The 27,402-nt window shown below is 36.6% G+C and overlaps 1 protein-coding gene and 1 pseudogene across 7 annotated transcripts in view; one reads left to right on the top strand and one right to left on the bottom strand.

Annotated features, from left to right (window-relative positions):
- Nrg3 (neuregulin 3) overlaps positions 1-27,402 on the bottom strand; it is a 945,390-nt gene that overhangs the window by 365,230 nt on the left and 552,758 nt on the right. The window lies entirely within an intron of this gene.
- LOC150054350 (bifunctional methylenetetrahydrofolate dehydrogenase/cyclohydrolase, mitochondrial pseudogene) lies at positions 5,943-6,624 on the top strand (annotated as a pseudogene).

Raw genomic sequence — 27,402 nt, 5'->3', positions numbered from 1 at the left:
TCTCTTAGAGAGCCTTCCCTTTATGTATGTTACCATAATGTATGTTTGGTCTCTCTTTGCAGTCTAAATTTATTTTAAAGAGGACTCAACTATACTGGATAGTTACCCACCCTCACAAACTTACTTAAGATTTTCTGCTTCTGTAAAAGACCTGTCTCACATTCATAGGTACCATCTATTAGAATATGACTTGTCCTGAGACAAGTCGGTCTACAAGTGCAGTTTACTTCCCATAATATGCTCTCATAAGCAGATTAAGAACACATTTAAAGTCCTCCACACTTCCCATGATTATTGCCTAGAAAATGATTTCTTCATTAAAAAATGATTAATTACAGCATGACTGTGAGAAATAGCCTCATGAAACTAAGGCGGAAACAGTTGCTGACTTCAGCCCTTATTCTCTAGCGAAGTGAAATTCATTTGCCTTTTTAATTTCAAAATGTGAAATAGCAACCAAAATTTTTTTAAAAGAAAAGAAAAAAAAAGAACTTCAGAACAAATATTTCCAGAGTTATTTCAGTGTCCTGGCACATTGGCTAATTGATCTAGTCAACTCAGTTAATTGTATTCATATGGAATAGAAAGGTGATAATAACAAAAGGAATGCATAGCAAAGGACATGGGTTTGAACATTAATAAACAAGAGGCTTTGGCTTGCAGACACCAAGCCAGTACCCTCTGCAGAGTTATGCCATATACAGAAAATAAGTAAAAGGCTCATTGCCAGCACTCCAATAGTCACAGAACATTACATTGCTTATAAGGAATTTTCCTACAGAACTCTCTGTAGCAACAGTCAACACAGGCTTATGGTAAAAGTGTCTTTTGGAAGAAAGGAAAGCCACAGGTTGTACTTCGAGAAATTGCAAAAAACCTCATCAAGAAGTGCACAGAAACATCCCTAAAAACTCATTGCTGGCAGTGAGCCCTCCCTCTGCTCTTAGTGTCAAGTTTTTTTCAAGCAATGAGCTGTGTCAAGTGCAGCTATGCTCTTGAAGGACACAAGGCATCAGCTACTTGGCTGCCCCACTGCAAAGTTTATTAAATTGCTGAGAATTATGTAACAGTTACTCTTGTGATTCAGTGAGGTATTCAGACCCAAGGAACTTTACCTTCTCAGGGTACCAGGTTAAAGTCTGAGCACTGGGTACCAGAGCAGTGATCTGTTCTGATTCCATGGAAAAACTTGAGCACCCAGAGGAATCTCCTGGGCTATTTTTTTCCCATACCTTACTTCCAACATCTCTTTTCCCATTGACCTAAAGCATGGCTCCCCTTCCTGCTCAGTCTGGATTATGGGCATGTGAATCACTTCAGATATTTTTTTCAGATTCATGGGGAACACTTCATTAAGATTGCCCTTCTCAGAATCTTTGGAGGAAATCAGTCCCCACTTGCTATCTCTTCCTGTATTTAAAACCAACAAACAATCAAGAAAAACCCCAAATCACCACCACCAACAACAAAAACAGTGGATGAAGTTCCTTGTCAAATCTCAAAGACCTTTTAGACATTTGGATATATTTGCCTCAAGGACCTTGTAGGTTGATTCATTTGATGGGGGTGTGGCCCAGATGTAGTCAGTGAATGATTCAATCATTCCTCTCCACCAAAAAAAAAAAAAAACAACAAAAAACAAAAAAACAAAAAACAGGTACTAATAGCAAGAACATTTCTTAATCATCATTCCAAACTAGAATCTTACATCAAAGGAATATATTGCAAGAGGAGAAATCAGACAAACTCAGGCCTTATTACCCAGTTATAACTGCTCTATTTGGTGTTTAGCTAACTTTCCACTTAACTGGTATAATGGAAAACACTGTCTTCAAAGCAATTGCCCTTTCTTCCCATAAATCCTTAGTAGCTTCTATGGGTTGTCATATATATTAACAGCCAAGACTGCCCTGCTCAACTATTTAGACAGTGGCAAGTCTGCCACTGGTTTCTCAACTTCAATTCCTGCAGTAACTATATTGATGAGATTCCCATTTCCTCTTTGTCCAAATCTGTTAATTTCTAGAATCAGCAATGAGATCAAAATAGTAAAGCAAGTTATACACAGTCATGGGTCATCATTATTTAACAATCATGCATTATTAATTTCTTTGAAGGTACAACCTCTTGCAACTCCAGATGATATATCAAAATATACATCAAATCATAGTTAAATAGCATCCCTAGTTCTGGGGCTGGAACTCAGGGCCTGGACTCTGTCCTTGAGTCTTCTCAAGGCTAGCACTCTACCATTTGAGCCACACCACTTCTGGCCTTTTCGCTGTATGTAGCACCAAGGAGCTGAATCCAGAAGTTCATGCATGCTAAGCAAGCACTCTACCACTAGGCTATACTCCTGGCCCCAGATGTTTTTATTTTTGTAGTTTTCTTTGAAGCAAAATAAAACTTTTGCAAAACTTAAAATGTGTGTTTTCCCACTTGAGGGTAGAATCTTCTCACACCACCTTTTTAATTGGTGGGGAGAGTATGGAGACTTGAACGTAGGACCTGGGTACTGTCACCCAGATTTTTGTTTTTCCTCATAGCTAGTTCTCTACCACTTGTGCTTCATTTCTGGCTTTCTGGTGATTAGTTGGGAAAAAAAAGGTCTCATGGACATATTATCTGGACTGACTTGGAACCATGATCTTCAGATCTCAGCCTCCTCCGTAGAAAAGAATATAGGTATGAGTGACCTTCTCCCTACACTATCCTTGGTTCTTACGCTATCATTTATACATGGAAGGGATCTACCAAGTTCTATTAAAGAAGGACGTCCTGTACCCTTTATAACTTACTAACCATCAAGATGTGAAAGCTCTTTGTCTACTTCATGTCCTCGTGTGTTTAAACATTTAGTCATATTTCCAACTTTCTTTTGGGTCATGTCGAAAGGCTTTGTGTTTTCTTTCTGTTTGGTTTTGCTTTTTTCCTTGAGTCAGTGTTGAGCTTTGTTGTTCAGGTTGGTTTTGATTGCAAGGGCTTGAGTTCTGCTCTGCCTCTACCTCCTGAATACCTGATATGCTGTGTATGTGTGTATCACCCCACCTGCCTAGCTCCACGACCACATTTTTGTTTGTGATCCACCCATTCCATAGAAATGCAGGCAAAGATGATGATTTACATGTCACTATAGCAAAAGGGTTATCTCAGCAAGCTGAATAAAAAGCAGTAACAATAATTGAAATGAGATGGTCATATATTTAATTGCTAATGATGGTATATTTATGCATTATTACCAGTTTCCATGTCTCTTAATCTTCACAAAAACCCTAATAGACTGACAAGAATTATGGGCATTTTGCAGTGAGTATTCAGCAGCTCCAAGAATATTTTCACAAGGTCACATTACCCATAATTGTCAGGCCCTGAATTTGTCTTCAGCTTAATGGTTCTGAGTGAAGAGTGCTTACTTTTTTTTATGACAATTGTCTACTTTAATCAGAAATATCATGTAACCCTTTTACTAATTACAATAAAAAATTAAAAAAAGAAAATGTTTAATAATTCTTTAGTAACTTCCAATCCATTTATGAATAACAACTATCACTTCAGTAAAATGAGCTTAATAATAAACATACTTGGATGACTCCTATTATAAGAGCCTTCGAATCTGGCTCATACCTGTAAATGAAGCTACTCAGGAGGCTGAGATGTGAAGACTGTGATTTGGAGCCAATACCAACATAAAGACCAAGCAAGACTCTTATCCAGTTAACTACCCAAAAAGCCAGCAGAGGAGCTGTGGCTCAAGTGGTAGAACGCTAGTACTGAGCATAAATACTCAGTGGCAGTTCAAGCCTCAGGACCAGAGCGCACGCGCGTGCGCGCACACACACATATGCACACACATACACACATATAATCTTGAATTATAAACACTATGATCTTCATGCATCCTGTGCCTCAATATCAAAATCAGAGCTGGCCCTACTGAATACTTTGTGAGTTACGACATTTCATGGTCTCCAGGCTTCAGAGTGTCTGCTACAGAAATGTGGTAAAATGTGTGTCAATCAGAATGTTCAGGGCAGGAATTTGAACACATGTCTGTTTTATCTGAGTGTAAGTGAGGGAAGAAACTGGGTTCTCAGTACCAGCAGTATTTTAACTACCTGGAAAGGTAACTTATATACAACAAAAAAGGGAAAAAAATAACAGCAACAAAAACAACTTTGTACTAACAAGCCACAGACATTTTTCTATCGCTTATCCCCAAAATTATGTGTTTCTTCCAGGAAAAGGAAAAACATGTTTTTGGAGAAGTGAAGAAATTCTCATTGCTAACTGTGTATATATGAGCAAAACCAATTTATTTTATGGAAAAAAAAGAGCATACCAGCCAGAGACAGGCTTACTTTTCAGAAAACCATTTTATCCTCTTTCTCCTTTGCCTAGCCATATTCCAAGTGCATTTTTTTTTATTTTGCCACTTTCCTCAGGTTCCACTTTCTATTCTGAGGTAGCTATCAGACCATTCAGTTTTACTTTGTGAGACCATCAAATCCTGGGTGAATCAAGATTCCAGGAAAAGAATGTTACAAAATCTCCTAAGTTTTAAATCTGCTTTGTGAAAAACATAGAAAGGCAGATCAATTATTAAACTACCCAGGAACATGTCATACTGAGTGGCTAAAATAAGTGGAGCCTGAGAACAAATATAACACAAGGATAACTTAAGATCCAGAAACTTACTAATATGAGAGGTCTATAATAGCTTTTGTATGAAAAGCCAGTTTATAAAAGAGTTCTTAAAAGATTACATTTTTTAAATGTTTGCATAATAAGATTATTGTAAATCACATTTGAATTGAGAAGTGGCGGAATGCATTATGTAAAGGAAAGGGGTCAGATACCTTAAAATAATATATTGATTTTGCAATACCTGTAATTTCCACTAGATTATTCTTACAATATTTAATTAACTATTCAGTGCCCAGCCGTCCCTTCTCCCCAGTTTTTACATACTACATTTGTAAATGAATTATTTCATTGTTGGCAACATACTCTGTACACCTATGGTGATTTTAGTATTTTGGCACATATATTATTGTAAGTGCAATAATATATGCATAGATATATAAATATATTTACTGTAACATACACAGATAAAACAGTACGGGTACTATTACAACTCAATTTGATCTTTTCCCCAACTATCTTAAGTATTTATAATCATTTTCACATTATTGATAACTTAAATTGACTCTTCTCTGCAGATCATAATATTCTTAATTGCAGAAATAGTTTCACTGAAATGTTCATATTTATAAGCTAAGTCTATTTTCAATCTTATTTTTCTTTTTTGTATAAAAACATGAAACCTTTCAGCCCAATTATTTTTATAAGTACATTATTCTTCCTTTCCCAGTTCCATTTTCTGTTAATTATATTTTATAAAAATCATGCACTTGCATTTTATTACTAAATTAAAATACGGAAAATCTCAATTAGTGTTATTTTATTTTTCAATATAAATTTATCTGACTATATGATAAAACTATAAAAATCATTTTACCATAACCATAGAAACAGAATTCTAAAATTCAGTTCAACTTTTAGAATTTTGGGGGGGTGGGTCATGGGGCTTGAACTCTGGATCTGAGCATTGTCCCTGAGCGCTTCAGCTCAAGGCTACCGCCCTACCCTTTGAGTTACAGTACCACTTCTGGTTTTCTAGTGTTAACTGGAGATAAGAGTCTCATGGACTTTAGTGTCCGGGCTGGCTTTGAACCTCAATCCTCAGATCTCAGCCTCCTGAGCAGCTAGGATTACAGGCGTGAGCAACCGCACCCAGCTAACTTTTGAATTTTTGTTGATTAATTCATTCAACATTTTTTTTCTTCTGCTGGGATACATTTCAATATCACCTTTTTGTACAAACTCTACTTTCAAAGGCAGACTTTATAGAATGTGTAATTATATTAATATATCTGCTGGGCATGGTGGTTCATGAAGTGAACTGGTGGCATTCCAACTCTACCCTAGGGAAGAATGTTGGGGTGTCTGGTGGAGATCAAGAAATGCCATTTGCAGTGTTCCTACAGACAGATGGGATGCCTGAATATCGTGGAGGTGATGCCACTGGTACAGTATCCCATCAACACCATCTCAAGGAACAACTGAAGGGACACAGAATTCTTGGAGCTATTGTAATATTCTGTGGAAATTCCCAATCTGAACATAGCAGACATGGTCAAGGAAGGAGCCACAGTCACGGATGTGGGGGGATAAACAGAGTTCAGGACCCTGTGACTGCAAAACCCATGGTGGATGATGATGAAGAAGTCAAGAAGAAAGCTGATTATATCACTCCAGTTCATGGGGGCATTGGTCCCATGACAGTGACAATGCTCATGAAGAAAACCATTATTGCAGAAAAAATTAAAAAATAAAAATAAAAATAAAAAAGTGCTAAGGCCAGAAGAGCTGGAAATGCTGAAGTCTAAGGAACGTGGAGTCTCAACCAATGAGCTGTGTTGCCCATGTAATGAAGGGCTAGGCCAAAAAGAAATGCAATATTTTGAATTTATTCTACTGAAATGCTTTGTGTTTGTTGAAAGCTTACATGGGTTGTATGTGCTCATGCTTGACTCTGCAGTAAGTCATCAGGAAGCCCTCTAATGTCATATTGGATCATGTGATGTAGACTGCAGGAGCTCTTTACCTGAAGATAACATTGGAGACACTGTCACATTGAAAGTGGCCTCACTTCCTCACATACTTCAATTAAAAGTCTGCCTTTTCTAGGAGTGCATTTCCCAAGTGCTATTCCAATTAGAGTTGATACTCATTTTAGGTTCCAACCCTCCTGAGTTCAACTGGTTAAACCAAAGGAAAAATGTTGCTAGAGAAAATTAGGAAGAAGGTAAAAAGGGATTTCGTGGGAAAAGTGATTTATTAGAGAAAAAAATGACCTCAATGTCCATATAATACTGACTAGAACCAATTTTCTCTAGTCATGAGTTGGCTAAGGAAAAAGGAAAGCTATGTGTGACTTTGCTGTCTTTTTGTGGCTTAATCATTAAGGTACTGTTGCCCCTTCTATGTTTGTTACCTTTTAGGGAGCTCTCCCCATTTTAGTTTTCTGGGACTGAAAGGCTTATTTCCTAAATTATTTGTGTGAATAGTCACATTTGGCTTTGTTATAGCCTTAAAATTTTGTTGTTCACGTTTTGTACTGTGAGGAGGAGCCTGTGTGGTTTCTTTGTTAGATTTTGAAACTTAGTTTTGAAAAACTTGGATTTGATAATCACTAGGGAAGTTTATACAAGTGTGTGTAACTTACTTTCCACCAATGATGCAGCTGCAGCTGCAGCTTCTTGCTTTTGTTTACACACCCTGTTGGCTTTCTGTAAAGATACTTAAGATCTTCAGGGGGTGTTTTGTTAATAAAACACATCAATCTGGTGTGCAATGAGAAAAAAAAAGAAGTTCTATACTTTTCAGGGCTCCTTAATTCGATTTATATGCATTTTTTTAAATCTTTTATTGTGATTAATAGAAGAGTTACATTATATTCACCAGATAGAAGGTGCATAACTTCACAAACATTGATACCCTTTCTTATGACATCATCCCCATATCCCTCCCACCCTTCCCCGGCTTAACTTGATTTCCCCCCTTCCCTATCCAATTTCAAATAACCAATTAAGCACATAGAAAATATTATATGCATTTTTAAAGAAATGTTTCACTTCTAGTAATGGTTAATGAGAATCATAGAGAGAAATTAATACAAGTGACTGAAGTATATATTTCATAGTAAACATTTCTTTGTTCTCTCAAGTTGATGGTAACAAATATATTTGTAAGTTTTGACAATAAAACCTTTGTTTTCTGTTGACAGACAATAAAATTTCAGGATTTATTTATAAATTATATATATACAACAGCATAACTTAGCAATGGATCTTCTCAATATTTTTCATCATTTAATACAGCATTGCCTTTATTCTGTTGCAAGACTTCCTCAAAAATTGTATGCGTTTCAAAGAAACATGATTTGCTTTAACATTCAATGTTGTACTTTTATAAACTACATTTATCACCACACTCAAATTTATTATGAGTTGTTTTATCCATGCTAGAATGAGCTGAAAATATTCAATGTTTTTTTTTCCTTAACTGACTTTCTTTTTACTGCATCAGAGAGCACTGATATAAAAACTGTCATTGTTTTGCTGATTGCAAAATATTCTGTACAACTATAGTGGTTTTAGTATTTTTGGTATATGCATTATAATAATACCTGCCATCAAAATGGGTGAAATTAATTTAGGAGTACAATCATTTAAAATGAGCTATGCTTCACAGTGCTGTTTATTTGACATCTTCAGATATAGTCTCTGAAATAACTAATAATTTTTAAAGTATATTCTTTTTTCCTAAAATATTTGAGCCCTTTGACTTTTTATGGTGAGGCATCATGTAAAATGGCAAACCACTATATAAACAAACCATTATTATGTGTAATGTGCATATTTATCCATAACTTTCTTCCATTCAGGTAAATTTTAAGTATGTATTTCTGTTTATTTCAGTTATTATTATAAGAGATGCTTATATTTTTAAGAAAAACAGCTTTGAGTTCAAAGTGATATAGTACCTGCTTAGTAAATATGAGGCCCTGTTAATAGCCAAGATTTGGGATAGCTAACTCCAATAGTGCAAAAAAAAAATTAAAAGATTTTGACAAACAATAAATAGACTTAGATATTCACCTAATTGTTGTAAATGATGTAATCATTGTTGCCAGAGTTTTCAGACTTCTTTCTAGAAATTCAATTTCTGCTCAGCTCCTAATACTAAGATAAATACTGTGTTTTCTCTTCAGATTGTATAATCTTTTGTCTTTTACTAATACTAAGATAAATCACAATGTCCTACCCAATTATTCCCCTGTTTTACTTCCACTCCCCCTTGTGGCCTAGCATCTTACTGCAATGGCATTTTAACAATTTACATGACTGGGGAGAGAAAACTACATTACCCATGGAAAGCTTCATCGAGGGATATCAAGGACATCAGAAACCCGAGTAGCTGTCTGGAATGATACATCTCTGGTAAGGACTTTGTCATGTCTGAAAGGTCCCTACACACTTCCCTGCCAAGGACAATGAGCACTGCTGAGAACCAAGATACTAGGACTATATGACAGAGGATGTGTAACAATGGTACTTCAATACACTATACAAGTATCTCATTCCTAGAAACAAACTCTTGCAACTGAAAGTCAATATGGAAGATCATCAAAACTAGTTCACATGATCTTAACATCATGATTTCTAATGGTGTTTTGATAAAAGAGAAAAACAGCAACATATCTGTAGCTCACATCTATAATCCTAGCTACTTAAATCTGTGGATCACAGTTCAAAGGCAGCCAGAGTAGACAAGTTGGTGACTCTTGTCATCTCCAAGTAACCAGCAAAAGGGGAACATGACTGAAGTAGTAGAGTCCCAGCCCTGAGTAAAAAAAACCTGAGTTAATGTGGGGAGACCCAGAGTTCAAGCCCAAATCTTGGTACAAAGTATACACACACATATAATTGGGAAGGTGAAAAGCAACACTGAATTAAACATGATGCCAGACAGAAGTCTATATAGAACATTTCTGGATTTGTGTCCTAAAATACATAGGGGAATAGTTAAACATGGTACACCATGCTAAAGGTATGTCCAGCTCGCTATCCATTTTTCAAGAACTGACCATATTCTCTTTTACAATTCCTAGAAAAAAAGACAGTCTTTGCTAGGCTAAGTAGCAATTGCATGGGGCCAAGATGCTGGTAAAATGAAAATGTATTTTTAACTCAGCACTTGGTTTGAAGGCCACAGCAATCAGCAAGTCATTGGCAAAACAATGTTTTTAATAGCATATTCTTTTCCAAGACAGTAAAGAAAGATGACTTCTTAAATAGGCCTGGCCCTGGAAAGCTATGAGCCCTCTATTGAAGGTCACATACTTGAGAGGAGAGAAAACCTTGGAAGGTGGAACCTAACAGCATCCACAGATAACAGATAACACCTTTAGTGTTCTTGAATTATTAATACTGCAGCTTCTGTAGGGATATTGACTGTGGCATAAAATCCTTACTTGATTCTATTTGCAAACCATTGTAATGATTAGGATTTAAAAAAAATGCTTTCTGGTGCAGTCTATCTGAGCAAAACTTTTTTGTCATGTAAAACACGCAGCTCCACCATGGTTGATCTTCATGTATTTAGCTCCTCTCTCAAATCTTTCTAACCGAGCTTAAATTTGCATCTACCTAACATGCCTGTATATCTACTCATTTCTAAATTAAATAATCAAAGCAGCACTGTGTCTCAAGTGGTATCCTGCTAACCTTGAGCACAAAGAGATTCAGGAACAATGCCGAGGTCCTGAGTTCGAGCTCCAGGACTGGCAAAAAATTATAATTAAGTAATCAATCATTAAGAGGTCATTTTGTTTGTTGGGTGTTAGTGGCTCAGCCTGTAATCCTAGCTACTTAGGAGGCTGAGCTCTGAGGATCCTGGTTTAAAGCCAGTCCAGGAATTAGTTTGTGAGACCTTTATCTCCAATTATTAGGTAGAGCACCAGCCTTGAGGGAAAAAAAGTTAGTCAAGATCACAAGGCCCTGAGTTTAAGCCAAAGAAAGAAAAAGGAAAGAAGGAAGGAAGGAAGGAAGGGAGAAAGAGAGAGAGAGAGGGAAGAAAGAAATATTTCTTAAATAGAATATACCACATTTGAGAGTTTACCTCTTCTGAAGTGTGTTCCACTTATATTATTAATTTATTTGCTTATTTATTTATTTGTTTGTTTGTTTTATTTAGGTGCTGTTCTTGGGGCTTGAATGCAGGGCATGGGCTCTGTCCCTGAATATTTTAATCAAGACTGATGCTCTACCATTTAAGCCACAACTCCACTTTCAGATTTTTGGTGGTTAATTGGAGATACCCATCATAGACTTTTCCAGCCTAACCTGACTTTGAACCTCGATCTTCAGACCTCAGCCTCCCTCCAAAGTTCTTAGAATTACAGGCACAGGGCTTAGCTCGTATTTCTTTAAAAACAGACATCATGGCCAGATCTATGGCCTGTGTCTTAAAATTCACATGATGATTTTCTTGGAACTTCTGTTTCTATTTGTTTCCCTTTTTTCTCATGCATGGCTGTGTGCTGCCTGTAATTTGATTGGATTTCATATGCTTTGTGACCTTTTCCATGATGCTCCTTATGTGAGGAAAACAATCTGCAGTGCTAACTAGGGAATTAAGGTGGAAACAGAACTTTATAGAATAGTTCCACTGGTTTTGATGGACCTAGGAGTCTTAACAGTCTGCAAAAACTTCAACTCAACATTTTTCTTAGCTTCCAATGGATGTAAATATCAAATCAAATTTTAAAAAATCTCAATGATTGTCATTTAGGATGCCACCTCAATGCAAGAAGGATTTCATATTAAATCCTCTTATGAGGAACCTGTCTTAAACTTAGACTTATACATTTTAGGCACTGAGAAGAAAAGTTCCAATCTGGCTAGAGGGGAAATTCTTTCCATGCTAAAACTACCATATCTCAGTTTGACTTTCTAAGCAATGAAATGTAGTTACTAAGTGATTCCAAAGTGCTTATGTATGAGAATTACTCCACATCATAGTTAATTGTTTGGGTGTAAGGAGTTTAAAATTGCATGTGTGTGCATGCTAATATACTTAGTTTTTTAGCTCAATGCTGGCATTCTACTACTTGAACCACACCATCGATTTTATAGATAATAATCTCTCATATTTGTCTTCCCAGGCTTGAGATCCTCAGAACTCAGCTAGGATTATAGTTGTGAGTCTCTAGCATGGGGCTGATAAAATTAGGCACAACTACATCAGTAATTTTTCTTTTAATTATTCTGAAATTGCCATTCATTGGCTGGGAGATTGTTCCTGCAGGTAAAATAGAAGATTCATAAGATCTCTTGAATGGAAAATCAGAAAGATGTCTTCCATTTTAATTTCCTTAGTAAAGAAGCTCATTGTAAAAAGTATGCAAGAAAAATGTTCAAAGGTGATTGAGAAAAACACTTGGAATCCACTTCAACAGTATATGCTCTATATTGTAATAGAGCAAAACGTTGGATAGAGAACAAGATCTCCATTCTGGACACATCTTTTGAATGAGCAGTATTCAACAATAAAATTGGGATGAAAATTGCATGAATAATGATGTCTCATAATTATCTTAGGAATAAATATTATGTTAAAATTTGTCTATACATGAATTAACTAGTTAGGAGGCTAAAATCTTGAGTACTGTAGATTTGAATCATCAGACAGGAAAGTCTGTGATATTCACTCTCCAATTAACTAGCAAAATTCTAAGCTGGCAAGTGTGACTCAACTGGTAAAGCACCAGCCAGGAGCAAAAAAAGGTAAATAATAGCCTGAATCACTGACTTCAAACCCTGAAACCACAAGAAAAAATAAGTTCCAGTTATGATGGCTCATGCTTGTAAGCCCAGATTCTCAGGAGGCTCATATATGAAGATTGCTGTTGTCAGAAAAAAATACATGAGACACCTCCAATTAACCAGCAAAAAAAAATCAGAAGTCAAGCTGTGGATCAACAGGTAGAGAACCAGCCTAGGAAATGTACATGAGTTGGTGAGGCTCTGAGTTCAAGCTCGATGACGGGCACAAACACACAAAAAGAGACTACCATGGAAGCCAGTAGAGCTGTGAAAATAAGAGCACATTCCTTTGAAGGAGAAAATTGCTTTTTTATGTTGAAAATGTCTTGGGGAGCTTTTGTTTGGGAAGATCTATGCCCTTGTTGCAGGTGCAGAAATAAGCAAAACATAGGGCAAATTCAGTATTCAGCAAATAAAAACAGAATACCATCTAAGAAGGGAAAACCATTTTGCACATGGTTGACTTATCTCTATTATAAGTAGCAACTGCAGCTTAGTAAAAATGAGACGATCCAAATAAAAGCGGGAAAGGAATCTAAACAAACATTGCACATTCAAAGATGTGCAATTAAATACAGGAAAACTTGCTTAGCATCATTAGCTATCCAACAAATACAAATCAAACCCACAATAAAAAACTAAAGGGACAGAGGGATGAAGAGAAGAAGGAGAATGTGTAGACAAGAATCCAATGTGTAGCCTACAAAGTTCAGAAGGGTGAGGGAAGGGATGGGTAGGCGAGGGATGGATGAAAACATTGAAAAGAGTGACACTGATCAAGCTGTACTACATTCATAAACTGCTTTGCTAAATGGCAACTCCTTTGTACAATTATTTAAATAATGAGAAAATTATAAGGTAAAGAATTAATAACAAATACTGGAAAATTAAGGGGAGAAATCATAATCCTCACATGTGGCTCATGGGAATTTAACTGGTGCAAACATTTTGAAATAGTCTGAGAGTCCCTCGACTATTAAAAATAACAGTACTACATGATCCTTTTGGTATATATGTAAATACAAGAAAAATGATAGCATATATTCACACAAAAATTGATATGAGGACATCCATGGTGATATTATTCTTAATAGCCAAGACATAAAAGTAATTCAAATGCCTAGCCAGAGATGAGTTGATAAATAAAGTATAATATAGCCATGTAATACAATATGATTGTAACATAAAATACTAACACATAAGAAAAAAAACATGTAAATGTGATGAGAGAAAGAAGTCAACCCACAAAAGTACAGAATTTGTATGTCTTTATAAATAAAGGCAAATCGATAGAGAACAACATGAATGCTTTCCAAAGTCTAGAGGGTTGGGAATTAGAGGGTATTGGTTAAATGGTTCCTTTCCTTGCAAATGGTTCTTTTCAGAGTAATGCAATTGTTGTAAAATTCATTGTAGTAATAGTTGCATAACTCTTTGGATATACTAAAAACTATAATATTGTGTATTTTAAATAAGGAATTCATATGACATGTGAATTGTATCTTTCAAACCTAATGAAAATACAAGGACCTTCTTTTTAAATTTGACTATCTTATAAAAATAAATATGCTACTAGAATATACATATATTCTGAGCTATAGTATCATAGTAAACATTACTTAGTTTCTATCTAAATTTCAAATTTATCAGGAGTCATGTATTTGAATTGGCAGTTCAGTAGAAAACAAATAATACAAACTTAGAGAAAATTAACTAATTCAAAAAATTTGTATTCGCTAGATTGACAGCAACAGATAACCAAAATCTGTGAAAGGAATAGAAGAAGTGTTTAGAATTCTTTCATGCTAATTTCAAATAATTTAAAATTTTCCTGAGCTTGGAGATGGCAGATACATTTGGAGAATAAAACCATGTGATGTTCAGTCATTTGCATTGTAACTCAACCTTGCTTTCATAGTACAAGTCTGGGCCTATGAGCTACATAAAACTGGCATGGCAAAATTTGATTTTGGAGTACAGCAAATTTGTCTGAGGTAGAGCAAAGAGCCACAACTCAGAGGCAAGTTACATAGACAGACTTCGTGTGTTATACATAAGAAGCTGGCTGAGGTGAGGGAAAAGAGTACATTTATTTTAAAACAAATCATACATTTTTCCTTCCAGAAAAATGCTAGGTAAAAATAATTCAAGATTTTTCCATTCTGGAGAGGAAGAATTAATAGACTACAACCTTCTATTTCCTGTAATAGTAACATCTACCAGCTTACTGTGTAGATAAATCCATATAAGTAAATAAGAAGTTGCTAAAACAAGAATGTAGACTGATTTGGATTGCAATATTCAATGCAGTTTAAGTAATCATTTCATGGACTAATGCTGACCAAACCTCCCCACAGTGCCTACGAGCAGAAAGTCATCTTATTCCACACACACACTCAAATAACATTTTCAGAGCTGCACCTTCATGCAAGTTCCAGGACAGGCCTGCAGGGATTAGTAAGTAAATTAGACAATCCGTTTTCTCAAGGCTCACACAGACTAATTCGGGGAACAGAATCTAACAAACAGTCCCATTGCACAGTACAAATAATCAGACACAACACACATCACTGTGTATTTATTTGGACTACTGCTATTTTAGCTTAGGCCCTAATTGTTTTCCTTCCAAAATTTCTCACTGCCTCCCTACCAGTCTCAATAAATAGTCAACTTTCCAAGGCACGATTTTTGTCACAGCTTCATTTCCTCAACATGCTTCATGACTGCACATTGTTCTTTGGATAAAACTCAATGAATTTGCCGTTGCTACTGATGCTTCCTCAGTTTGGCTCCTTGCTATTGGATCGACCTTCACTCCATCATCTCCCGCAATGAATTTTAGGCTCCAACATGCACAAGAGATGTTGTGTATCATATCCACAACTACTATAAATGATTTGTTTCTTCTTAGCATAAGGATTGTGTTTTGTTTACAACATAGGATGGAAATATAAGTGAAGTGAGTCAAGATCAGAGAGAGAAAGGTTGCATGTTTTCTCTCATGTGGAAGCTATAATTAATTTGTAAATATATAAGTAAATAGTTCATATGGTATGCAAGCGTATACTAATGTGTTAACTGAAATACAGTACATTCAGGTGAGAACAGTGTAATACCTTAGAAAGGCTAAACCAAAATTCAACAAAATAAACATTAGGATATGGATACTTGAGAGGGATGGGTGGGAAAAAAGGGGAAAGGGACAAACTATAGACAGATAGATATATATGGGCACAGACAGATATATGTGAGCACAAAGCTATGAACTGAAAACTAAATAAGCTGCTCTGAAGCCTGCCTGTTGGAAGAAAGGCTAAGAGAACTTACAGAACAGAAACATTTTAAATGCATGAGATGGTCTTTGCTTGTGAAATTCCATGCAAGTTGCATACTTGTAAAGTTGCAAGTTGTAAAGTTGCATGTAAATTCCAGTGTTCACCATCTAAGTCCACTCTTATCTTGCTAAATTTTGAGGACAACCTACTACATTCACATGATTTTCGAGTGTGGAGAGAGATGTTGGAAATTTAGGAGATGACTTTGTGTTATATCTAAATTGGTGAGGAACACAGAAAGTCCTTTTTGGATAGAAAGGTGGCTCTGGCTCAGAACTAGAACTAGTGAGAGTTTGAAACTACATGTGACCCATGAAACTGGAAATACTATCAAGAACTCACAGAGCCTTCAGGGTGCTTCTTAGGCAAATAAGAAGCATGGGGTGAAGAATGTGAGATCATCCCAGTAACTCTCAGGGAAAGAGAAGGCTGATGTGTGAGCTAGACATTTTATATCCACTGATGGTTTTGACAGTGTCTCGAGTTGGTACCAAATTGCTTTGTAGGGTTCCTATGAAAGTCATTGGGATCACATTGAAGCTGCCCATGCCAGCACTGAACATCTGGGAAAAAGCAATAGGATTAGATTGATTCCTGGGGGTACACACATAATATCATTTCTCCTTGACCTGCACTGAGCTGGCTTCATTATCAAATCTCTTGGTGTTATAAAAGGCATTAATTTCTGAACCGTTCAGGCTGGAAGGTGGATTTTTAGTATCAACTGTCATTTATTATACCTCGCAATGGGATTTTCGAAACGTGAGCCTGCTGATAAAATCAAAGATCAATCTGGCAAATGGGAAATGGCCTGCTCAGTCTCACTTTCCTTGCACCTCCCTCTGTAGACCTTTCATATCCCTGTCACCAGCTGCCCCTCAAGATAAAAAGTCTACCAGTGATAATTTGATCTGCACAAGCTTTGTCATAGATCATAATAAGAATGCAAGCCTAATTAGGGAGAACTGACTTCCATGTATAAGCCTGAAGACATTTTTTTAAGAGAAAAAGGTAAGCTTTCATGTTTGTCATCCAAATATCCACAAATGAATATATGCTTGGAGGTTACACTTATTTCTAAGAAAATAATTTTAATTTTTAATTTTAATTTTTGCTAGCTGGAGCCTTGTTTGTCATTAATGATTAGATTGAAAGCTCCAAGAGGACACAGAATTGCCTGGTTTGGATACTGACCAAACCCCTGCACACAGTAGGCAAATATTTGTTAATATCTGACTCATTATTTATGTGACTCTTTTGATAATTTCCTTCCTCATGTATGAACAATTTAGACTTAAAAGAGCATGACCACATGATCATATTATATATATATATGAATGAACTTAACGCTGTTTCTTGTGTGCTAGGTTCATTTTTAGAATTGTCATCTTATTTTGTCTACTCCACTTATCTGTCAGGCTTATGATTTTTCTAAAAGTATTCAACACCATGGGTGAATTGGAGAGTTGACCTGTCCCTTCAGGCCATTCTGGGCCACATTCTGACATATTTCCATACAGGTTCGGATTTCTACCAAGGGCCCAGGAACATGACATAAACGTTGTTATGATGGAAATCTCTGCCTACTACTATTGTTTAAAACATTTTTTATCATCAGGTATGACACTTCTGCAAAGCTTTTTCTCACAATAATTGATCATGTTCTTAATTTAAACAATGTTCGAATTGAGGATGCTAACTTTGTAACCAAACAGCAAACTCAGATATAACTTTCTAGACACCGTGTGTCTGTGCAAGGCTGTTCTATGGTCTTTGACTTACAACAGTCCCCATTCAATTTACAATTTTCCAACTTTACAATGGTGTGAAAGCAATATGCATTTGGTAGAAACCATATTTCACATTTTGAATTGTGATCTTCTACTGGGAGAATGAGATGGGGTATGATGGTCTATCAATCCAGGGCAACAGCAGTGAAGCACAATTGAAAATGACAATTCCTTGCAGGGCATGGGGCTGCCAGATGATGACATTCTGCAGTCATGTGTATAAAATGCATTGTCAACTTAAAATATTTTCAGTTCATTATAGGTTGAGCAGGACAGGATCCACTGTGTAACTTATGTATTATAAATAATTACAGTTATTAATTATATATGACATGTTATGTATTTATTTATTATGTACTTATTCTTTTCAAACTTTTACCCACTTCTGCACACATGCACCTGCACACACACACGCACATACATACATACACACACACACACACAATGTACACAATGATGGAAAATGAAGAATAATGAGGTTGGAGAATGAATACTCAGATCCTGTTTAAGATTTTTTCCCAGTATATGTTGCCTTAAGATTATATATCCGTAGACTAAGCTCAGCTCTGACTACATTGGTTTAGAATCAGTAGATTTTAAGTAAGGCAACATAAATTGGATAGTGTTCAAAGGGAACAGTTACATTCAGTAAATCAAATGAATAACCATAATTACTTTCCTTAAGTAATAGAGAAAATTGCAAACCTTACTTCACACACACACACACACACACACACACACACACACACACACACACTTTCATACTTTACATTGCAATGACTCCAATAAAAATATTCCATTGTAAAGGAAGGCAGAGTATGTGTTAGTTAAAGTTGTTAGAATCACATTAGGACAGATGGTACTTGTAAATGAAAGAAATTGTCACAAAAAGCTCTGAAGAAGAATCAGGCAAAATCATTCCAACAGTCTGTTAAAAGAATCCACCTGAGAGGAAAACTGTGATAGTTCTTAGAGGAAACCAAAGGTTTATCACACAAATTCATTAGTATGAAATTCATTTGCACTGAGAATTTTGTGAATATTGTAAAGATTTCAAAATATTTGAAAATTGATCAAAATAAAAGGACAAGAAAGAGCGTGGCTTCATTCATGAATTACTGAAATAGTACATTCCCAATTGTAATTTTTCTGTCCATGAAACAAAATTTTAATACTAGGAAACTATTTTTTATGCCCTGCTAAGGTATGAATTCAGGGCCTAGGTACTGTTCCTGGGCTTTTGTGCTTAAAACTAGTGCTCTACCACTTGAGCCAAAACTCTAGTTTGGGCTTTGCGGTGGTTAATTAGTCTCTCAGGTTTTCCTGCCCAAGATTGGCCTTGAACAGCAATCCTCAGATTCAGTATCCTCAACAGCAAGGATTACAAGTGTGAACCAGCAGCACCCAGATTTCAGGAGCCTAATTTTTGGCATTCATTGGGTTGTGTCTGTCAAATATATTTCCTTTAAAATAACACTATCTTCTTGGTCACCCTTGCAAAAGTTTCCTAAAATAGCTTTACCTCACTGATTACTTGAAAAAGCTGTAAAAATAGAAAACAAAAATTGAGAAAGCTTTGTCATTTTGGAGCCCAAAACATAAAAAGAATCACATTGGAATGAATACAAATTAAATTTGATTGTCAAATCAAAGGAAAAATGCTGATAGAAATATATAAAAGTACACAATATATAGTGTATAAAACCAGCACAGTGAAACACATAAGAAAGTATTTAAAGGTGGAAGAAAGATGGTGAATGGTTAAGAAAAAAAATGGGTGAATTTAAACTAAGTACATTAAATGCATATTCTAAATATCACAAACTAAACTCCTTTATGAACTTAATGTATGCTATTTTTTAAGTCTGGAAGAAATAAATGTCATCAGCAGCTGTACATGAAAAAAGAATAATTCTATTTCTTTTCCAGTCCTAGGGCTTGAACTCAGGGCCTGGGCACTGTCGTTGAGTTTTCTCAAGATTAGCACTCTACCACTTGAGCCACAATATCACTTCTGCCTTTTTCTGTGTATGTGGTACCAAGGAATCAATACCAGGGCTTTGTGCATGATAGGCAAGCACTCTATTACTAGACTACACTCCCAGCCATACAAGAATCATTGGTGAGTGCTATTTATTGTTTTTGTAAGTGCTATTGTGTTATCCAATTTTCATTCATTGGAATCTACAAAAACACTCCTTACGTGTGGATAATAGATCCATTTTTTTATGTGACTCCTGTTTCAGATCATTACATTTTTGGAATGGGTAGTTTGGGCTCTCATTTATGACATCACTCCTGTTACTTTTTTTGGGGGGGGGGATGACTGGGCTTGAACTCCGCCTGGGCAATGTCCCTGAGCTCTTCAGCTCAAGCCTACAGCCATACCCCTGGGCCTGGGCATTGTCCCTGAACTCTTCTGCTCCAGGATACCAGAGAACCCTTGAGTCAATCCCCACTCCACATTTTCGAGAGGTTAACTGGAGATAAGAATCTCAGATCCTTTTGTGAATTGGCTGGCTTTGAACCTTGGTCCTTAGATTTAAGCCTCCTAAGTAGCTAGGATTACAAGCATAAGCCACAGTGCCTGGCTACTCCTATTATTTTATAATCCTTTATGGCCTGGTTGTAGGCCAATATTGTAAGTAAGTAAAGATGGGAATCCCAGAAATTTTCCCATTCTCACCTGTTCTTCATGGTAAATCCTGGAAGTATATATGCAAAATATAATGAACAGTGTTCTACAATGGACTACATATTATACAACCTTCAGAATATATAAAAATGTTCATTAAATGACTACCCTTTGGAATAACTAAAGAAATCTGCTCTCTTAATTTAGAACAGTATTGCACGGTGGACCCCATACCTTGTCAGCTGTTGCATAATACTGTATGATTATTTCAGAAAATACATTATCTGAGAAAGATGTGGATAATACTCCCCATGACCCTTAGATTGTATTCTAATGGCTTTATTTGCCAAAGTAAAAGAGAAGTTATATGAAAACTAGACACCACACATGTATGTATCCCTCAGAATGAACCCTGCTGGGCTGTGTGCAAACAATAGAATACTGATAATAAAGACATGAAAATAAATGAAGTTGAACTAAAAAGACAAGGCCATAAAGACATACAATTCTATCGAAATGAGTCAAAACAAGGCAAATAAAACAAGGGAAAAAATCTCCCATAGACAGACAAATTAAGCAGAAAGTATTGGGTATGGGTAGCTCATGCCTGTAATTCAGCTACTCAGAAAGCTGAGAGCTGAGGTTCATGGTTTGAAGCCAGGCTGGGCAAGAAAGTATATGAAACCTTTATGTCTAATTTAATACAAAAGAGCTACAGGTGGAGCTTTGGTCAAGAGTTTCAGCCTTTACTGAAGAAAACATAAACAAGAGTGTGAGGCTCTGAGTTCATGCTCTATTACTGGGACAAAATGAAATCAGTCTAGAGAAGATACAATGAGACAGGGATTTCTCAAACTGCCAATGACTGGAGATGTCCTTTAAAAGTAGAGTTTGGATAACAGACAGCTTTATCATTTTCCTTTAACATATCCACATTTTACAGTTACTATTTGTAAATCTCATAATAAACTCCAGCATAAGAAGGCAAATAATGATAATATTCAGTATGGCACATATATACTGGGATCTATTGTTTTAATTGTGCTATTTATTTATGAGAAAATTCTCTAATAATTTATCCTTGGCATTTACTAGACAGAACACATGAACACCAAACAAAGAGGTATTCCTTTCAGATTTTAACATAATAACAATGAAGTTGAGGACTGGGTGGCTCATATCCTTAATAATTGCTACTCAGGAGGCTGAGATCTGAAGATCACAGGTTGAAGCTAGCCATAGCAGGAAAGTTCATAACACTCTCATCTCCAATAATCTAAAAAATGGAACCACATGTGCTTCAAGTGGTAGAGTATTACTCTTGAGCCAAAAATGTTCAGGGGCAATGCGTAGGCATAAGAACAACAACTACAACCATAACAAAACAATGATGATAATGACAATATAGTTTCTTATTATAGTTAGTATAATCCAAAAGTATAGGTTGCCAGGCAAAGGTGAAGGATATTTTATATTTATTTTTTGCACTGGTAACAGGATCTCTGGAGACAATTCTGATGTGGTAGAATCTTGAAGAATAAGCTCCATTTATCCCCTTCTTTCCTTTTACTTTAGCACCAGAGAGAACAAGGACATCCTAGCCATAACCAGAATCTGTCCTGTTCTTTCTTCTCAGCACTCTGCTGTTGATGAACAAAATCCCCTGGCTCCTTGCTGCTTCTGACTGACTGCATTATTTCATAACCTTCTGAACAGAAATGAAACAGCCTGCTCTGAGATTCAGCCTTCATTTTCACATCTTTTCTGGATGGTTTACCCAGCCTTCTGTCTTCTCCAAAGGTACCATCTTACATTTCCCAGAGAGTCTCCAGTAAGTAACTCAGGCTTCTTAAAATTGTTTCCCTAAAGCACACCAGAGCAGAACACAGAGAACACAGAGAAAACACCCAGGCAAGAATAGGAAGAAAAAGCACTAGTTTTAGCTGATAAGCTGAGCTAGAGACTGGAGTTCCAAAAAGGCTTGTGCACAAGTTAGAAACACAGAGTGTTTTATACACTGTAGTTTGTCATTGTTGCTTTTTTAATGATAAAAATGTAAGAAAAACTAGACCATTATTTTCTTCCAAGTGATCTGGATTTCATAGAATGCTTTTTCTAGAATTCAGGTTTTCAGGTCCATCTTCTCCTGGACATAAGAGATCTGAAAGTTAAGTATTGAATTTTGATGACAAGATGATGGTTTTTCTCAAAAGACTGGGTCAGTGTTGGGATAAGAAAGACTTTAGAAGAACTGAAAATCAAGACTGAATTTCTTCAGATGTAAGATGCAAGAAAAGACAGAGATGGAATCTCTATTTGTGTTCAGTTACTCATGTAACCCCTAATCATTTTTTTGACCCACACTTCTCTAAGTGGTAAACATTCAAGGCTGTGTAAGTAAGTCAAGATACCTTCCCCTTTCCCCTCCTGGGTCCTCATAGCCTGTTCTCTCAGGTCAATCTACTCTTTTTTCTTTCCTGGTTTTAGGACTTGAACTCAGGTCCAGAATGCTGCCCCTGAACATCTTTTGCTCAAGGCCAGCGCTCTGCTACTTGAGCCATAGCACCACTTCCGACATTTTCTGAGTATTATATTGGAGATAAGAATCTTACACACTTTCCTGCCCAGGCTAGCTTTGAACTGTGATCCTCATACCCCAGTGTCCTAAGTAGCTAGGATTACAGGTGTGAACCACCTGTGCCGGGCTAGGGTCTCTTTTCAAATATAACATAAAACAGAAGGAAGAGAGCTGGATATATTATAATTTTCTCAAAATATGTTATCTATGCTACTTTTCACATCTGAAAGAATCTGATTTCCAACCAGTGAACACCTAAGCCAAAGTAATATGGAAAAGGGTAGAGCATGAATCTCCACCTTCTAGCTCAGATATATCTTTCCATGTCATTAGAAACACGGTACATAATTAAGATCTATAAGTACATAAAAGGATAAGAAAAGCCTATTTTACCAGGCATTGATGGCTCACTCGTGTAATTCTAGCCTCTCAGAAGTCTTAGCTATGAGCATCACTGTTCCAAGCCAGATGAGGTGGGAAAGCCTGATGGAACTCTTATCTCCAGTTAATCACTAAAACAAAATTAGAAATGGAAGTGTGATTTGAGTGGTAGAGTGTTAAGGGAAAACTTCCTGTCTCAGGACCTAGTACTGCTGGCACAAGAAAAAGAAAAAAAGAAAAAGAAAAAGAAAATCCTGTCTTTCCAAGAGACAATGTCAGATGCAAAAGGCAACCCAGTGGGAGCCTCGCAGGGCAGAGGTGCTATAAGAAAAGGACCAGGAATAATCATTGACTAACATCACTATTATGCTACTCTACCTGGAATAATTGCAAGTTTTAGCTTACAGTTCTAACATCCCAACTGATTCAACATTTGATAATAATAATAAAAATAATAATAATAAGATGCACCTGGTTTGAACAATAAAGTCTATCATTGGAGTTGAGTAGAACAGGTTAAGCAGAATTGGTCCCTGATACTGAATGTATTCTGGGCATCATGGCAAGTTTGCTGATCTTTGAAAAATCAGTAATTATGGGCTGGGAGTATGATCTAGTAGTACAGTGCTTACCTAGCATGCATGAAGTCCTGGGTTTGATTTCTTGGTACTACATATACAGAAAAAGCAAGAGGGTTGCTGTGGCTCAAGGGTAGAGCATTAACCATGAGAAAGCCCAAGGACAGTGCCCAGGCCCTGAGTTCAAGCCCCAGGACTGACAAAAAAATAAACAAAAACAATAAAAATCCAGTAGCTTTGATGTCTCTAGATATATTCTTTGCCACGAACTTCAACTATGCCTTCTGGTTTTCTTCCTGTGACTTTTCAAGACAATATTGGATGGTGGCTGGCTTTGTGGTATCTCTTGTTTTATTGTTGCTGTGTTTTCAGTGATAATTTCACTCCCCATTTTTAGAATGATGGTGTTTTCGCTTCCAGCATGGTTCATCTTCTCCTCCAGTCTTCACATGAGATACTTGAACTGAGTGCTGGTGTTTCCTGACTGTCATCCTTGCTGCTCAGGAGAGTAGCAACTTCTGAGTATTGCAGTTTGAACCCTGACCTGGCAAAACAATCTTATCTCCAATTAAGAAAAAAAAAAGCCAGAAGTATACCTGTAGTAGAACACTAGCCTCTGGGGGGTTCAGAAGCTCAAGGACAGGGACAGCAATAGATGGGTTCTGGGTTCAAGGCCTAAGATGAGTACAAATAAGGTGTGGCAAAGGTTTAGTGTCAACGGGCTGAAATTAATTTGATCTGCAGAGGATCACATGTGTCATATCTGATGTACTCTATAATCAATGGCAATTTGACTCCCTGTTCATCAAGCTATTTTTAAAAAGAATGCATACATCGAGTGCTGGATCTTCATTTGGCATCATGTTAACATGTTAATTGACTCTATTGAATGACTACTACACCCCAATAGATTTTCAGGAAATGTTGATTATTGGTGGGAAAGTATTCAAACTGCCAAATGCAGATGAAACCCAATAGGAATCCAATTTAAATAATAGAATATTTCATTACACAGCCTTCTGTTTATTAGGTTGCAAAAAATCTTCTAGGGAAAATACTCCCTTAGAGAAATACTATTGCATAGATATAGTATTTTAAGTTGGCATTATTTTTGTTTTTTTTTTTTCTTTCTTTTCTTTGCCAGTCCCTAGGGATGGAACTCAGGGCCTGAGCACTGCCTTTGGGCTTTCCTCAAAGGTAATGCTTTACTTGAGCCACAGCACCACTTCCAGCTATTCTATGTATGTGGTACTGAGGAATTGAACCTGGGTCTTGGTGCATTCTTGGCAAACACTTTACTACTAGGCCAAACTCACATCTCATTGACACTATTTTCTCTACTCACACATCAGCATTATGTAAATGTTCCTTGTCAGATTTTCTGAAAAAAATTTCTTATAAAAAGCATTTTCTATCAGTGGTCAGCATAGAAACAAAAATAAACAAGATATATATATATATGTATATATATATGCTATATACAATAAATAATATAAACTTAATGCAAATTATACATATTTATACATAAAGTATTCTATAATGTAATAATATATTACATGCAATGTATATAGGTATACATGCAGCATAAAATATAACATGTTACATTATCTACATTATATATATTATAGATAGTGTAACATGTAATATACATTGTGTTATACATGTAATATGACATATGCTATATATGTAGGTCATATGTTATAGACCTGCGATTCATTTTATATATAGCATATATGTATATACATATATGTATATATGTTATACAAACCACACATATATTATATATATGATATCTACTGGTATACATTGTACCAGTAGACTCTTGGTGGCTCAAAATTTCCAGGTGAGAAATCTAGAGACAAAGGTTGATAGCTCACCATCCACTTGCCTAAGCAGAATCCTTGGGCTTTCTCAAGGCTAGGTCTCTACCTTGAGCCACAGCACCATTTCTAGCTTTTCTTTACTTTGTAAATGGTACAGAGGAATTGAACCCAGGTCTTCCTGCATACTAGGCAAGCACTCTACCACTAGGCCAAACTCCTGGTCCCCCTATCCAGTTTTGCACAGCAACATCAATATACATTCCCTGGCCACACTATTTTAGGGCTCCTTTAGTGGACAGCCCTCACTTGTTCTTTGTAAGCTTAAAGATGGAGTCCATCACCACCTGTTGTCCTATGGATTGGTCATTCCATTCTTCTTGTCAGAATGAAGTTTTGATTCGTGCAGTTTCTTGCACAGAGATATGCATGCCCCTGAACCTCCTCTTTCCACCTGCCCTCTCTCTGTTTATTGTCCTGTTTCATATCAGTCCATACAAAACCCTTACCAACTCCCTCACACATGGCATTTCATACTGCTAACTCCATGGAGAGGCAATATTCCCACTACTAAATTATCTGCAGAATCTAAGAAGAGTGGCCCAACCTAATCCCCAAAGCCTTTCTTTGCTGTCATTGCCTAGCATGCCCTGAGATCATTATACAAAGCTTTATGATGGCACAATGCTCATTTTATTCTCTTTTTTCCTTAATAGGCCTTAGACAGCATTGTTCTGAACACAATTTCCAGCTCACTATTACATTTTGACATGAATAGCAGTCCTTGAGGCATATCTTACCAGCAGGGCTGTGAGGTCCATGTATAACCTTACTGATAATCACATGAAGCCAATAAAACCAGTCAAGAGACAGCACACCCTGAGATGAGAGCTTTGAGACAGGATCACAGCTTGGAGTGGGAAAATTATTTTGTTAGGAACAGACATTATTCAGACAAGTAAACCATCCCATAGCATTTGAATTCTACCTAACCATTCATTGTGTGAGGGGCCTGTTTATGCAAGATATATCTCCTGTCTCTGAAGTAACACGAGCATAACTCACAGACTTATTGCTCCAATCTATCCTCCAACCATATACATTTCATGAAACTGAAATTCCATGAAGTCTCTTCAGAGTTGATCCCTTCAAAAGATAGAAAATTGAGGCTAGATAATAGGAGTGGAACAAATGGCAAGATACAGAGGGAACAAAGGCAATGATAAAGAGAGGGAGAAGTGGGAGGGAGGGAGAGAGGGAGGAAAAGGGAGAGGGAGGGAGGAAGGAAGGAAGGAAGGAAGGAAGGAAGGAAGGAAGGAAGGAAGGAAGGAAGGAAGGAAGGAAATGAGAGAGGGGGGTAGGGAAAAGGAAAGGACAGAGGAAAAGACAGAAATAAGCAATGAGGGAAGGAGGGAGGGAGGGGAGAAAGAAAGAAGAAAAGACTTAACTCCAGTATCGCATTTCTCCAAAATTGAAGGGGTCATTTCACTACCAATTGATAGATCACTTGAGGTCTGTGACTAGAGACAAGAAGCACATATATATATATATATATATATATATATATATATATATATATGAAACACATGCATTATATATATGAAGATAGGGTGCTTTGTCCTATCTTGGGTTTCCTACTCTACCCTTTTCCAAGGGTTGTTTCTATAAATTCTTCAAAATGAGGTTAGAAGACAGGCTGACTGGACAATATTAGGGAACAGCCTCAATTAGACTGTGATCATGCTGCTGACTATGCATTGTGTGAGCTCATAGAATTATCTACCTGTGTCCACCAGGGTTATTAAACAGATGCTCTTATCTCTACAGAATTGC

The sequence above is a fragment of the Megascapheus bottae genome, chromosome 15 (genome assembly GCF_031878675.1).
Source record: "Megascapheus bottae isolate mThoBot1 chromosome 15, mThoBot2.hap1, whole genome shotgun sequence".
Classification (NCBI taxonomy): Eukaryota; Metazoa; Chordata; class Mammalia; order Rodentia; family Geomyidae; genus Megascapheus; species Megascapheus bottae.
Note: the sequence above shows the minus strand (reverse complement) of the source record. Positions and strands in the feature narration are given on the sequence as shown.